Genomic DNA, 14,199 nt, shown 5'->3' on the forward strand with positions numbered 1-14,199 from the left:
GCCTCCCAAAGTGCTGGGATTACAGATGTGAGCCACTGTGCCCAGCCAAATTTATGGTCTTTATTGTGATGTCATGCCAGCCTCTGAGAGATAAGGCTGTTTGGGAAACAAAGTCAGGAAAAACGAGCCACTATACCCATTTTATAAATGACAGGGTGGTCACTGTTTGCTCTTGCTGAAAATTTTTAGTGCTATGTGAAAAGAAAGTCACAGAGTTATCAGAACTTTGAGGCATTTGGTTGGATATGGAGTTTATTGGAATATGGATTTTCTGTTGCTTGTTTTTCTGAATCTAAGTGATAATAAAAATAATAACTAACATACATATGGCACAGTGCCAGGCACTATTCAACATGTTTTCCATCTATTGAGGTATTTAACATGCCAAGCCATCCTAGGTATACGGCGACAGTAGTCCTCCGCCTTATCTGGTTTCAGTTACCCACAGTCAACCACGGTCCGAAATATTAAGGTAGAAATTTCCAAAAATAAACAGTTTGCAAGTTTTAAATTGCATGCAGTTCTGGGTGGTGTGATGAAATCTGGTGGTGTCCCACCCAGCACGGGGACTGACCCTTTGTCGGTGCTGTCCATGCTGTGTATGCTGCTTGCCCATTAGTCACTTCGTAGCAGCTCCATTATCTGATCGAAACCGATCATATCTATGAGGTTCAGTACTGCCTGCGGTTTAAGGCATCCACTGGGGTCTTGAAACATATCCCCAGTGGATAAGGGAGAATACTGTGCCTCCTTTTTCTGGCAGAGGGTCTGAGGCACAGCAAGGTTAAGCTGCCTGTCAGTGGTCATATACCAGTAAGTGAGAAATTCAAACAAGGCACCCTGTCTCCAGAATCTACGTTCTAACCTCTTCAGTGTTAGTGGAGTCTGTTTCTCTCCAAGATCCCAGAGCACATCTTAAATAGTCTCCCTTAGAATATAAACATAACAAAGTGAAGAATTAAAGCTCAGATTTTAAAATTGCCTCACACATTGTGTGCTAAAACAAAACAAAACTGACTTTAGAGCTAACAGGAAGCATAACAAGAGGCAGTGTGTTGTCAAATCTGTAGCCCCAGACACATTGGCAGGCATAACTAAAAACTATATATTCAATGGATTAATGAACTAAAGCAAGTCAACAGTTCTCAGTAAAGAAAACTTTTAGTTATGCCTACCACTTAATCTAAAATGAATTTTTAATGTTTTCATGTTTTGCTACTCTTAAAAGTATAAGCTGAATAGCTGGGTGTGGTGGTTCACACCTGTAATCCCAGTACTTTGGGAGGCAGAGGTGGGCAGATCACTTGAGGTCAAGAGTTTGAGACCAGCCTGGCCAACATTGTGAAACCCGACTCTACCAAAGTAGCCAGGCATGGTGGCACACGCCTATAATCACAGCTACTCAGGAGGCTGAGGCATGAGAATCACTTGAACCCAGGAGGCAGAGGTTGCAGTGAGCAAAGATCGTGCCACTGCACTCCAGCCTGGGCAACAGAGTGAGACTTCATGTAAAAAAAAAAAAAAAAAAAAAGAATACATAAGCTTAAATTTAAATGTTCTGGAAAATGTACATATGAATCACAAGATAAGAGGGTGCCATATCTCATGGAAATCAAAACTTGTTGATCTGCCAATGAAGGAAAATTATACATATTTGAACACTTGAATCTGAAGTACCCAGGGATCCCAGTGTCTTTTTATATTGTTAAAATAATTAGATTTCTGTTAAGCAAATTGTTTTTTTTTTTGCCTTGTAAACAGTAGAATTTTATACAAATATAAAGTTTTGCACCTTCAAAGCTATCATTCTGATAAGACACTTATTCAATAAACAAATAATCTTAAAAATATCTTTAAAATGTACAAATATATTCACAACATAATCTGCTGATTAAGACTTCAACAAAGCTTATAGTACCTACAACAGAATTTACAGATGCCTACAACAGTTTGTAGATCGTTTAGTTTACAGTTACATCTATTGCTTTAAGAAATACCATTAATACACATGTGTAATTTACAATATCCTCATTATAGCAAGAAAAAAAATAGATTCAGAAAATAAAATGTCTTTTTAGGCATTTATTATGCCAAGTATGTAAATGATTATTCCCATTATCACATGAGAATAATGCTCTTTAGGTAAAAGATACATTTATTAGCTCAAGGTCCACTGAAGAGTTTTCTATCTAGCTATCCTTTCTGCAAAATAAATAGAACAGCAGCAATCTCTGGGTATTCCTTAAACAAACTATGATGATTCCATTTATATTAACTGGGCCTTAAGTAAGTGACTTCTTACAAATAAAAATAAAATTTTAGAAAGTAGTTATTATCATTGGCCTTAATTGTTTTCACTTGCTTGCATATGTCTAAGAAATTTCCCCTTGAAGTACATATTAAAAACTAACAATTATTTCTAACTTATACATAAGCCAAAGTGCTCACTCTTAACCATGGAAGCAAAACTTACTTCTGAAAATAATCTAAAGAAATAATTTGTAAACACATAGAGCTTTCAGACAGACTAAAAACATCCTTCTGTGTTCTGTGGATCAAAATACAAAGGTCTCTATTACCTATGTAAATGAACACTTTCACTAACTTGGGATATATTGATATAACATGGCTGTGTGCATACCTATGAAACATGTGCATACCTACACCACAGAACAAATCTTCACAACGTTTCTAGAGCCAACATATACTTTCTAGCCCCAACTGCTAGAAAGGAAATAAAAGCTTAATAAGAAAACGACTTTTTATAAATAAAGTTTTTAAGTGGAAAAACAAAGCCAACACTCCTTGTTGCAACATGGACTAAGCTCTAAAAGGTTCAGAGTCAAGAATCTCTTCGGTTGTTCCCCAATGTAACAAAGCACATAATCTTTCTCTCCTCAGGAAGTCTGATCATCTCCAGTGTTTTGTCTTAAAAACTGCTTTCCAAGATATGAAGTAGCCATGCTGGTTAAATTCTTTCTGCTGCCCACCTTACACCTGATGTAACCTTACAGGTTGGCACCCTGTAGCACCACACCCATGATAAACACCGCCAACCACTTTATTCTGAAGGAGAAGAGGGCACTAAAGGCAAATATCACCCACAGCACTGGACAGGCAATAAGTTCCAACCAAAAGATCCTTGATTCAGCCTCTGACACAGTTTTATTCTCTTGAGAGGACTCCTTTCTAGATTCAGACACCCAATGGCTCTTTCCATCTTCATCAATGTGATTCCACCAACGTAGGCCAACCATTAGTCTACCTGTGACATTCTGATTTTGGATTTTCTTAGTCTATTAGTTGTCTCCTCTTCCGCATCAAACAGTGAAACATCTTCACTGTCATCATTACTATCCTGCTGCAACATGGCGGCCCTCAGCAAATTGTTAAAGTAACTAGACATTGGAAGTAAACTGAACACAGACTTGATAAATGGGACTAGTGTGTTGGGAGAGTGCCACCTATGGGCGATGGCATGTACTACAGCACCGGTAAGCTCTGACGTATTCAGGTGTAGAAAGATGAGAGTGGTTTTAAAAAAACACATCCTAAAGGAAACAGAAGATGCCACAAAAGAAACTGAAAAATGTTAACAAATTTTAATGAAACACTAATATTGATCAAAATACAGAGGCATGGTGCTCTCAGTGTTGCTAAGAGAGCAGTTTGAAGAGACAGACTTACACACCTGAATCAAAAATTCTAGTTCTGGGACTGATAAAAGAACAAATCGATTTTTTTAAAAGTCTCTTGAATAAAAGAATAAAGTACAAAGGCATGATGTGAATAGGCACTTAGGAGCTGTTGATTTGAAGCAGTGTCAGTATTTATCCAACTTCCTTTGAGAAAGGTACACTGTGCTATAGGGGAATAGAAGATATTTGTCAGAGTTATTCATACTCCTTTAAATAATGCTAAGAAGAATGATTATTACTGTATATAAATTATATACAGCTTGTGATTTATAAGAAGAAATAAGTAGGCTGGGTGCGGTGGCTCACACCTGTAATCCCAGCACTTTGGGAGGCCGAGGCAGGTAGATCACGAGGTCAGGAGTTCAAGATCAGCCTGGCCAAGATGATGAAACCCGTCTCTACTACAAATACAAAAATTAGCCAGGTGCAGTGGTGGGCACCTGTAATCCCAGCTACTCGGGAGGCTGAGGCAGGAGAATCGCTTGAGTCTGGGAGGCGGGGAGGTTGCAATGAGCTGAGATTGCACCACTGCCACTGCACTCCAGCCTAGGCGATAGAGTCAGACTCCATCTCAAAAGAAAAAAAGATGAGTAAATGATCTGAAATGAAATCTAAATTATTTATAACTTACCTGTTTTCAGTTTTAGTTAAATTATGTAAATGTTATTTATTTTATTATTTCGTGAATACCTACTGTGTACTAGGGAAACAATTCTAGAACGCATCTAAAGTTGTATTTTAAAATTATTCCTAATTATTATGTCTTTTAAATGTGCAAATGATACCTCACTTAATAAATTCACCATTTGCTATGACAGAAAATTTTTTAATCCTTCCTAATATCTAACCTACCCAATTTTTCATATCATCTTGCAAAAGTAAAGAATTTGGACTATCTTAAAACAATTCAGCTGGTGATTTCTTCCATACCCATGCATGGCCCTTTCATGTTCCCAAAGACCTCAGGGTAAAAATTTTCATGATGTGCTTGAAGGTGTGAAGGAAGACAGGGATTTGACTCATGAACTAAACTTGCAAAAATATTGTAACTGAGCCATAGTTGCAAAAGGCCTGTCAGCAGTCATGGTATAAAGGCTTTTCCAAGAAATATGTTTCCAAAGAATGTTAATAATTGCTTTGGAACATCCTACTTGTGAAGCAATAAGTGGTCTCTGCCTTTGGTTTAGGCAATCCAGGGATCTCTTTCTGCTTTTAGTCCTGGCTCTGTGACACTGCACTGGACACATTACTTAATTTAACCTCCTTGATCCAAAGTTGAGACCTCTTTGTGAGGTTATGATAATTAATACAATGAGCTTGAAAGCATTTATCCTTTCAATCATAGATCCTTAGCATTATAATTAAAGAAACTAACCATTAGTCACCTACAATGGAAAATTAAAAGCAAACTAAAAAGATATAAAAGGCCTCCAAAATCCAGAGGCCGTCATGCGTGCACCCAGAATATCTATCCAAACAAGTAAGTGTTACGGTTCTCTGGCACCGAACTCTTGGTATCCATGGAACTGGATTGCATGGATGTTATATGAGATGGCCGGTAAGCCAATTATATTCTTCCTCATTGAAAGGATTCTTTCATTTATTTAGAAAGCTTTCTCTCACCCCTCCTAAAGAAAGGTTGAAAATACTTCTACTATCAAAGGATTATTGCGAAATAAAATTCAGTAGTGAATTCAAATTCAAAGTAGCTCTTTGATGTAATGTGATCCTTATGTTCATTTCCTCATTTGAAATCCTAGTGGTTTCCTCCATATCCATCATGGCTCTTACATGTTCATGAGGGTTAAATGTGGTAATGCATGAGAGAGGCTTGGCCTACAGTAAATGCACCATAGCCAAAGGCATTAGCAATTATTATGAATCAAATCCTGTTCTAGGAAATGAGTCAGTGTTTATCGCGTACTGCTCCCTGGTTATCCAGTGCTAGAAGTCTCTTTGAAAGGGGCCAAGAATCAAAGACAATGACAGATAGGAGGGTGTTCATGGAATACCACCGACCCAAATACCCCTGTGTACCTGCAGAGAAGCTTCACCTGTGCCCTGCCAGGCTCCTAAACTGCCAGTGTAAGTTAGGAAGTCAGAGAGAGGCTTTATGCACAGAAAGGACCATTTCTGTTGGGTTTTAATGAACATTCAGTGTACTCAATTTTTAAATGTTAAAACCTAGATATTCCTAAGAATTTGATTTCAGCTTTCAAATTTTATCATCCTATTTACAAGTCTGATAACCTTCTATAAAATAAGATCAATTTTTATTTGTCGATGGTATGTATGTCTTAAAGAATGGATTAAACTTAAAAGTTCTTTCTACAGGCCAGGCACTGTGGCTCACACTTATAATCCCTAGCACTTTGGGAGGCTGAGGTGGACAGATCACAAGGTTGGGAGCTCAAGACCAGGCTGACCAGTGTGGTGAAACCCCGCTCTACTAAAAACTACAAAAATTAGCCAGGCACATGGAGAATCGCCTGAACCCTGGAGGTGGAGGTTGCAGTGAGCCAAGATCGTACCACTGCACTCCAGCCTGGGTGACACAGCGAGACTCTGTCTCAAAAAAAAAGTTATTTCTACACATAAATTCTATTAATTGAAATTTTGAAAACCTTGGTCTCCATCTCACAATCCTAATAAGCATTTAATTAGCTCTTAAATATTTAATTAGCTCTTACAAAGCTAATAAACCAAACTTAAAATACAACAAATTGAATTCCCTTATAAATTTAAATGATTACCAACCTAATCAAATTCTCCTAATCCTCATTCTTTTATTATTATTATTATTATTATTACTTTATTTTATTTTTACATCCTTTGAAACTAATCCTCATTCTTAAAATCCAAAATCTAAATTCAGTGTTGAGTTGAAATTGCAAGGCCTGTCAGGTTCTCTGATTATTTGATTCTCTTAGGCACTAACACATGTACAATAACAAGAATAAAAAAGGCCTCTCCCTAAGATGTGTCACAGAAAGTGTTAACATTCTAAGCTTAATTAACTTCATTATTTCTGTAGCAGAATTGCCATGTTAGGCCAGCTGAGGTTAGTGGGTAAAAAAAATTCAGGACCCTGATTGCCAGTTGTCAAAGGGAGAATGAAAACCAGGCAGTGGGACCTGCATCCTACAGTAATGAGTCTGCCCTGCCCACCGTGGAATGCCGAGCACCTTCTTCCTGCTTCCATGCTAACAGGGGACCCCAGATGATCCTCATATATGCTGTTTTTATAATCAGTATATTCCATTGCAATGACTTTCAAGGGAATAATAAGACAGAACAAATAAATAGGACCTTTTATCCAACCATACATGCCCTCCCGTGGGAATCAGATACCTTCTCCTAAAAGGATATGCTCACCCCACCGAGATTCCCTACCAGATCAATGGCTGCCAGCAGGACAGGGCTTTTATGGCTGGTCAGGGCCTCTTTTATTAAACTGGAGAGGAGACACTGGATTTGTGAAAGGGCTAGATAAACAGGAATGAATGGCAGAGAAGCCAGGTACAAAAAGCAGGGACAATACATAAGAGGAAAAATACTAGAGGCTAAAATTTGGGTTTTTAAAAATATAAGCGTGTTTGGGCAGGTGCATTGGAAGGAAAGAAAGCAACGGGCAAGGAAGTCGCATTCCAGTTATGATCCGGTCATTGAAAGCAGAAGAAAAGTAAACATGCTTGCCTCAAAGTGAGGACAGTAAAAAAAAAAAAAAAAAAAAAAAACCCTGATAGAGGGGAAAACTTACTCCTTCGTTTCTTGCTAAACTGCTGAAGACAGAACTCTGGAGGAGTGTCCTGGAACAAGCTGCAGTTCCCAAACCCCAATTCCCTGGATTAGAGGTGAGTCAGCAAGAATCTGGAATGCCAGCCAGGGAGGACCAGTGGACCTTGCTAGACGGCACTGTAGCATGAACTCTCTATTTTGAAAAATGATTGAAGGTAGTGTCTCAGTGTCCTCACCAACCATTAGAGAATCATTCAAAACGAGAGGAGTTTAATTAACAGATTACTCGTTGGTGACATGAGCAGTTCTGAAATTTACTTCTTGTACATCTTGAGCCTTGGAGTGTCAGTTGTATTCACGGCATTTTTCTGAGAGCTATACTGCATGGAAGTGCTAGGAAAGTATTTGGCCACTCTCTGTTATAAAAAATACCCTGAATAGAAAATAAATTTCATGATGATAATATCACTGATGTCCTATTAAAATATTTCTAGTTTGATCCAAAGGAGAGAAATTAAGGCATGCATGTAAACAATCTGATCCTAAAAGGCAACACTTACTTTTAGTTAATAAGTGTATCAGCCTGTTTTCACTGCTATAAAGATACTACCTGAGACTGGGTGATTTGTAAAGAAGGAGGTTTAATTCACTCACAGTTCTTCATATCTGAGGAGGCCTCAGGAGACTTATAATCATGGCAGCAGGTGAAGGGGAAGCCAGGCACTTCTTACTTGGCGACAGAGCAGAAAGAGAGAAAGAGCGGGGAAGTGCCACACTTGAAGCCATCAGCTCTCCTGAGAACTCCCTCACTATCATGAGAACAGTCCCCTCCCACCAGGTCCCTTCCTCGGCATGTGGGATTACAATGGTGATGAGATTTGGGTGGGGACACAAAGTCCAGCCATATCCACAAACAATCAAGTTTATCTCAAAAGTAAAAGACTTACTTAGAAGTTTAAACTTTCTCCTTTGAAATCAGAGATTATGAATAGGTGCTCAGCTTTCTAGAATCACCCTTTCAGTATGATACTAAATAATTTGTTCCAGTGAACATTTTACTTTCACCTTTTTGTTTTGTTTTGTTTTGTTTGGAGATGGAGTCTCGCTCTGTCACCCAGGCTGGAATGCAGTGGCGTGATCTTGGCTCACTCCAACTTCCACCTCCTGGGTTCAAGCTATTCTCCTGCCACAGCCTCCCAAGTAGCTGGGCCTGCAGGCGCACACGACCATGCCTGGCTAATTTTTTTAATTTTTTATATTTTAGTAGAGACGGGGTTTCACCATGTTGCCCAGGCTAGTCTCGAACTCCTGAGCTCAGGCAATCTGCCCGGCTCTACCTCCCAAAGTGCTAGGATTATAGGCGTGAGCTACCGTGCCCAGCCTACTTTCACATATTTTAAATAAAATTTGCTCATATTTTTTTCTCTTGGAAAATAGGGCTAGTTGAAGTATACTCTAAGAAGAATGAACTGTGAGGAGTCTGACTTTGAGAAAATCACTGTGCATAATTGCGTAAGCACTGTTCTCAGTTTTAGATTTTGAATTCAGCTAGCATTTGAATTTCTTTTGACTTTTTCTTAATGAACCTTATAATACAACTATGGCTGGAACAAAGCTGCTGGCTGCCCATGTCTTTTAAACAGTAACCTCGTGGCCAGAGCAGACAAGCCGGGCGGAGGAGGGGTGAGGGAAATTTTATTCTTTTATGCCGCAGACAGACTGTGCCCCTTATGAATGGGAGAAAAAACATCTAGAAAGTTCTTAGAATGACAAGGTTCTTGTGTTTACAAATCTGCAGGAAGCAGAAGCTGGGAAGTCATTGTTTTGCTCAGCATCAGTAGCCATGACCTTAAGAAGGAAGCAAATGACAAAACACTAGCTCATGGGGAGGGCTTCTGACACAACAAGGCTGCTTTATGCTTCCTTCTGTGCCTCAAGTCTCAGTGGCAGGCTGAGCTGCTGTAAACCGTTGTGCTGGTTGTGCACTGCTCAATTCTAGAAGATAGTAGTTTGGTGCAAAAGTAATTGCGGTTTTTGCCATTATTTTTAATGGCATTCATGTGGTAATCTGTGAGCCCCTTCCAAAGAAATCACTGCCAGAAACAAGAGTTATGAGGACTGCATCTGATGGTGAACAGACCCAGAGGGGAAGGAAGGAGGAGGGTCATCTCAGATGGAGGTAAACGGCAGAAGAAATCATAAAACAGAATCAGGATTTCAAAGTAGTCCCTCTTTTACTTTGCAGTGATGTCTTACTTCCTGTTATTGAATGGAATACATTTTCATAACTAGTTATTGACTATGTTTAGTGTTATTTTTATATTACATTAATTATCTAGAACTTGCTTTTCCAATAATGAAGTGGATAGTGGTATATCTTTGTTATTTTTCAGAACCTTGAGATATGTACTTTGAAGAATCAAGTTTATTGAATGAGATATGTACTTATAAAGAATGAGTGTATGAGCTTTGCTATAAAGCTTTTAAAAAAAAACAAGATTAAAATATGTTAAAACACAACTTTATAATTTAGTAACTTGCTACTTTTAGTAAAAGAAAAAATGTATCCTGGCTTGACCTTTGGAATATCATAAAATTTCTGTAAACTTCAGTTTCCTCAGCAAACGTGTACATGGGAAAGTTTGACTGTCCACACCTACAGTTTGTTAAATTACATGTTTGTCATTATTCTGAAAAGACCTAGATGGGCACCACCTGAAGATAACAGCGTCATCTAGTGGTGATTACCTTATATTACAGTCACAAGTTTCTACGACAAATTGTCCAAGATTTTTGCAGCCCATGATAAGAATGTTTTCTGTTCAAAATCATAGGATTTGCAAGCTAGAAAGGACCTTCAAGAACACCTAGTCTTATTGTCTCACTTTGCCAGTTAGATGAATTCCAGAGTTAACACATTTTCCCCTCATGTATTTTTTCTCTTGACTTCTTAAAAATTGCAGTGAACTTCACAGAATATGAAATTAAGCACTCTAAAATGAGCAATTTAGTGGCATTTACTACATTCACAATGTACACAATGAACAAAGAGGCAAATGAAAGAAAAGATCAACATGTTAAATTTCCAAACTGATCTACCTCATATTTTTTCACAATGTAATGCAACCTCTCCTTTATTCTTTATTCTTAAGCACATGCTTAGCTCCTGTTTTTAAATAATTCTTTATTGGTTAACGGAAAAAAAGATACTTTGTATAATTATTTTTTTGTTTGGCTTATCTGATTGTTGCTTCAGAGTGGTATTCAAAGAGCAGGAAAGGGGAAATGAAATTGTGTACCTGTCCTTGCAGTTGAAAAAATATGAAGTAGATAAGTTTGGAAAATTAACATATTGAACCTTTCCATTTGCCTCTTTGTTTATTGTGTTGTTCAGTCTTGTCTCTTATCAATTTTAGAAGCCTCATTCCTGATTTCCCCTGAAATTGCCTGGATGTAAGACTTAATTATTTCCGATGTCTCAGATACATTAGCAATCATTATCTTAAGGTTATTGTGTGTGGCATAATTTAATACTATTACAATAGTATAAATGTTTGAATCCAGGTTTTTTTGTTTTGCTTTGTTTTTGTTTTTTTGAGACAGAGTCTCACTCTGTCACCCAGGCTGGAGTGCAGTGGTGCAATCTCAGCTCACTGCAACCTCTGCCTCCCAGGTTCAAGCAATTCTCCTGCTTCAGCCCTCCAAGTAACTGGGATTACAGGCATGCACCACACGCCCAGCTAATTTTTGTATTTTTAGTAGAGATAGGGTTTCACCATGTTGGCCAGGCTGGTCTAGAACTCCTGACCTTGTGATCTGCCTGCCTTGGGCTCCCAAAGTGCTGGGATTACAGGCATGAGCCACGGCACACAGCCAAATCCAGGTTTAAAATGCAAAGGGAACCACTATGTTTTTGGCATTTCTACCCAACAGATCTCTTTCTTCATTTTGTCTTGCTAAATAAACAGCAATCTGTTGGGAAACTCTGGGAGTGACTAAAATGAAAAGGGTAACGTTAGGTGAAGGTTGGGAGTGGGGAGAACGTGGTTGGTCTATGGCCCGTGAGTCTCCTTAGAGTATTAACATTTACAGGAGTCACACAGAATATAAACCTTGCCAAGACTTTAGACTTCATTACTTCCCTGTCCTCGACAAGTACAATTTAATTGAACATTAAGCAATTTGATCTCTTTCACCTAATAAATCGAGCAAATTCAATAAACATAAATCCTGCTAATGATAGAGCCGCCCCTGGTGGAGCTGAGCTCATCAGCATTCATGATTATTACTCTCCCTGGAATTTTAGTCACAAATGCTTATTGCTGAACTAAGTGCTTACCTGATGGTTAAGGTCTAAGGAGTGTATTTAATAATTTTTTTCCCAGGGTTTCAGGAGGGCAGCTGGGGAGTAGAAAGAACATGGTTTGGCAAATAGACCAATTTAGGTTCAAATCCCTCACCTGACCTTGAGCAAGGCAAGTTATGCTATTAAAAAGTGTAGTTTTCAGCCGGGCGCAGTGGCTCGTGCCTATAATCCCACCGCTTTGGGAGGCAAGGGTGGGCAGATCACAAGGTCAAGAGATTGAGACCATCCTGGTCAACATAGTGAAACCCCACCTCTACTAAAAATACAGACATTAGCGGGACATGGTGGCACATGCCTGTAATCCCAGGTATTTGGGAGGCTGAGGCAGGAGAATTGCTTGAACCCCTGGGAGGTGGAGGTTGCCATGAGCCACGATTGTGCCATTGAATTCCAGCCTGGGTGACGGGGTGAGATTCTGTCTCAAAAAAAAAGAGTAGTTTTTTATTGAAAACAAAAGGAGCTAATGACAATTATTTCATAGGGTTCTGAGTTTTAAATGAAATCGGGTATGCAAAGGAACTACCGTCTGGTGCATAGAAACTTAATAGTACATGTGAGCTAACTCTTCTGTTTTCAATTGTTCCGTAGTGTGGATCTACAGGAGTTAATGTTGCATGGCATGTTAGCTCCACTAATGCTTGCTTGCTTGCTTTTTTAAATTATTTTTTTTTATTTTTTGAGATGGAGTCTTGCTCTGTCACCCAGGCTAGAGTGCAGTGGCATGATCTCGGTTCATTGCAACCTCCGCCTCCCAGGTTCAGTGATTCTCCTGCCTCAACCTCCTGGGTAGCTAAGACTACACGTGCACGCCACCATGCCTGGCTAATTTTTGTATTTTTAGTAGAGATAGGATTTCACCATATTGGTCAGGCTGGTCTTGAATTCCTGACCTCAGGTGATCCACCCCTCTCGGCAAAAGTGCTGAGATTACAAGTGTGAGCTATGGTGCCCAGCCTAGCTTCCCTAATGCTTTCATGTCTGTTATTTGTGCCTATGACTCTCTCTGAGTTACCTTTCTTCCTCTTCTACCTGGGGTTAACCTCCTGGCTGCAGATGGTCTTTTCAAGCTGAAGCCTTTTCCCGATCTTCCAGGATGGCTTTAGTCATTGCCTCTGTGATCCTGGTGAGTTATTGCATGTGCCCTGCTTGACTATTTGTATTTTTAGTAGAGATAGGATTTCACCATATTGGTCAGGCTGGTCTTGAATTCCTGACCTCAGGTGATCCATCCATCTCAGCAAAAGTGTTGAGATTACAGGTGTGAGCCATGGTGCCCAGCCTAGCTTCCCTAATGCTTTCGTGTCTATTATATGTGCCTATGACTCTCTCTGAGTTACCTTTAAAAAATTAAATACAAGCCCCACCCTGTCTGTAATATTCTCAGCCTCTGGTTATAGAAATGAATCAGCCAGTCAGTCACTGAATGAAGCAATGAATGAATCACTTTTAATACAGCTAAGGCAAAGTATACTATAATCCTGTGCAATAAATGGAGAAACTAAGGCTCAAAGAAACATGTCCAGACCAAGGAACTAGGAAGTAGAGAAACAAAGACTAGAATCCAAGTCTTTTGATTCTCAGTCTTTGCAATGTATCCAATTTCATGTCACAAAGCCACACATTTTAATTTCAGGGAAGGAACGTTGCTGCCTATTTACCAGGGACTGTGAGCAGGAATGTATTCTGGGATAAAGAGCAGGACAGACAGACAGACAGACATCCAGTCCCACAGTGTTGTAGCAATGCCAACGGAGGTCTCTCTTCCACAGTTCTTTACTGGTATAGAGTGGAATGTTCTGTAAATGGCCAACGTTTTTTTTAATTTCATAGCTTTTGCTAATTTCATTTAAAGAAAAGTACCTATTGGCCGGGTGCCGTGGCTCACGCCTGTAATCCCAACAAGTTTGGGAGGCTGAGGTGGGTGGATCATGAGTTCAGGAGTTCAAGACCAGCCTATCCAACATAGCGAAACCCCAATTCCACTAAAAATACAAAAATTAGCCAAGCATGGTGGCACATACCTGTACTCCCAGCTATTCAGGAGGCTGAGGCAGGAATCACTTGAACCTGCGAGGTGGAGGTTGCAGTGAGCTGAGACCATGGCACTGCACTCCAACCTGGGTGACAGAGCCAGACTCCATCTGGTGGGGTGAGGGAAGGTGCCTATTATAATGCTGGCTTATGAGTCACTGGAGGAGGCAGCCATTCCATTCTCTTTTTCTCCTCCCTCTGTTTCCTAGTTGTGTGTTTTAAACACCATTGTCAATCATCCATGTTTAAACCTGTAAGAAAAATACCTGGTCTAGAAATTTTAGTAGAATGTGACCCAATTTTCTGTTTCTTTTTCTTTTTCCCTATTTTTCTTTCTTTCTTTCTTTCTTTTTTTTTTTTTTTTTT

At 39.3% G+C, this 14,199-nt stretch overlaps 1 protein-coding gene and 1 pseudogene across 10 annotated transcripts in view; one reads left to right on the forward strand and one right to left on the reverse strand.

The window, feature by feature from the left end:
• LTBP1 (latent transforming growth factor beta binding protein 1) overlaps positions 1 to 14,199 on the forward strand; it is a 463,242-nt gene that overhangs the window by 433,650 nt on the left and 15,393 nt on the right. The gene's annotated exons all lie outside the window — the stretch shown is intronic.
• On the reverse strand, positions 2,759 to 3,377 carry LOC108308849 (annotated as a pseudogene). Its single transcript, XR_001827072.2, has one exon. The product of XR_001827072.2 is annotated as a Golgi apparatus membrane protein TVP23 homolog B-like (transcript).

Source organism: Cebus imitator, unplaced genomic scaffold (assembly GCF_001604975.1).
Source record: "Cebus imitator isolate Cc_AM_T3 unplaced genomic scaffold, Cebus_imitator-1.0 Scaffold88, whole genome shotgun sequence".
Taxonomy (NCBI): domain Eukaryota; kingdom Metazoa; phylum Chordata; class Mammalia; order Primates; family Cebidae; genus Cebus; species Cebus imitator.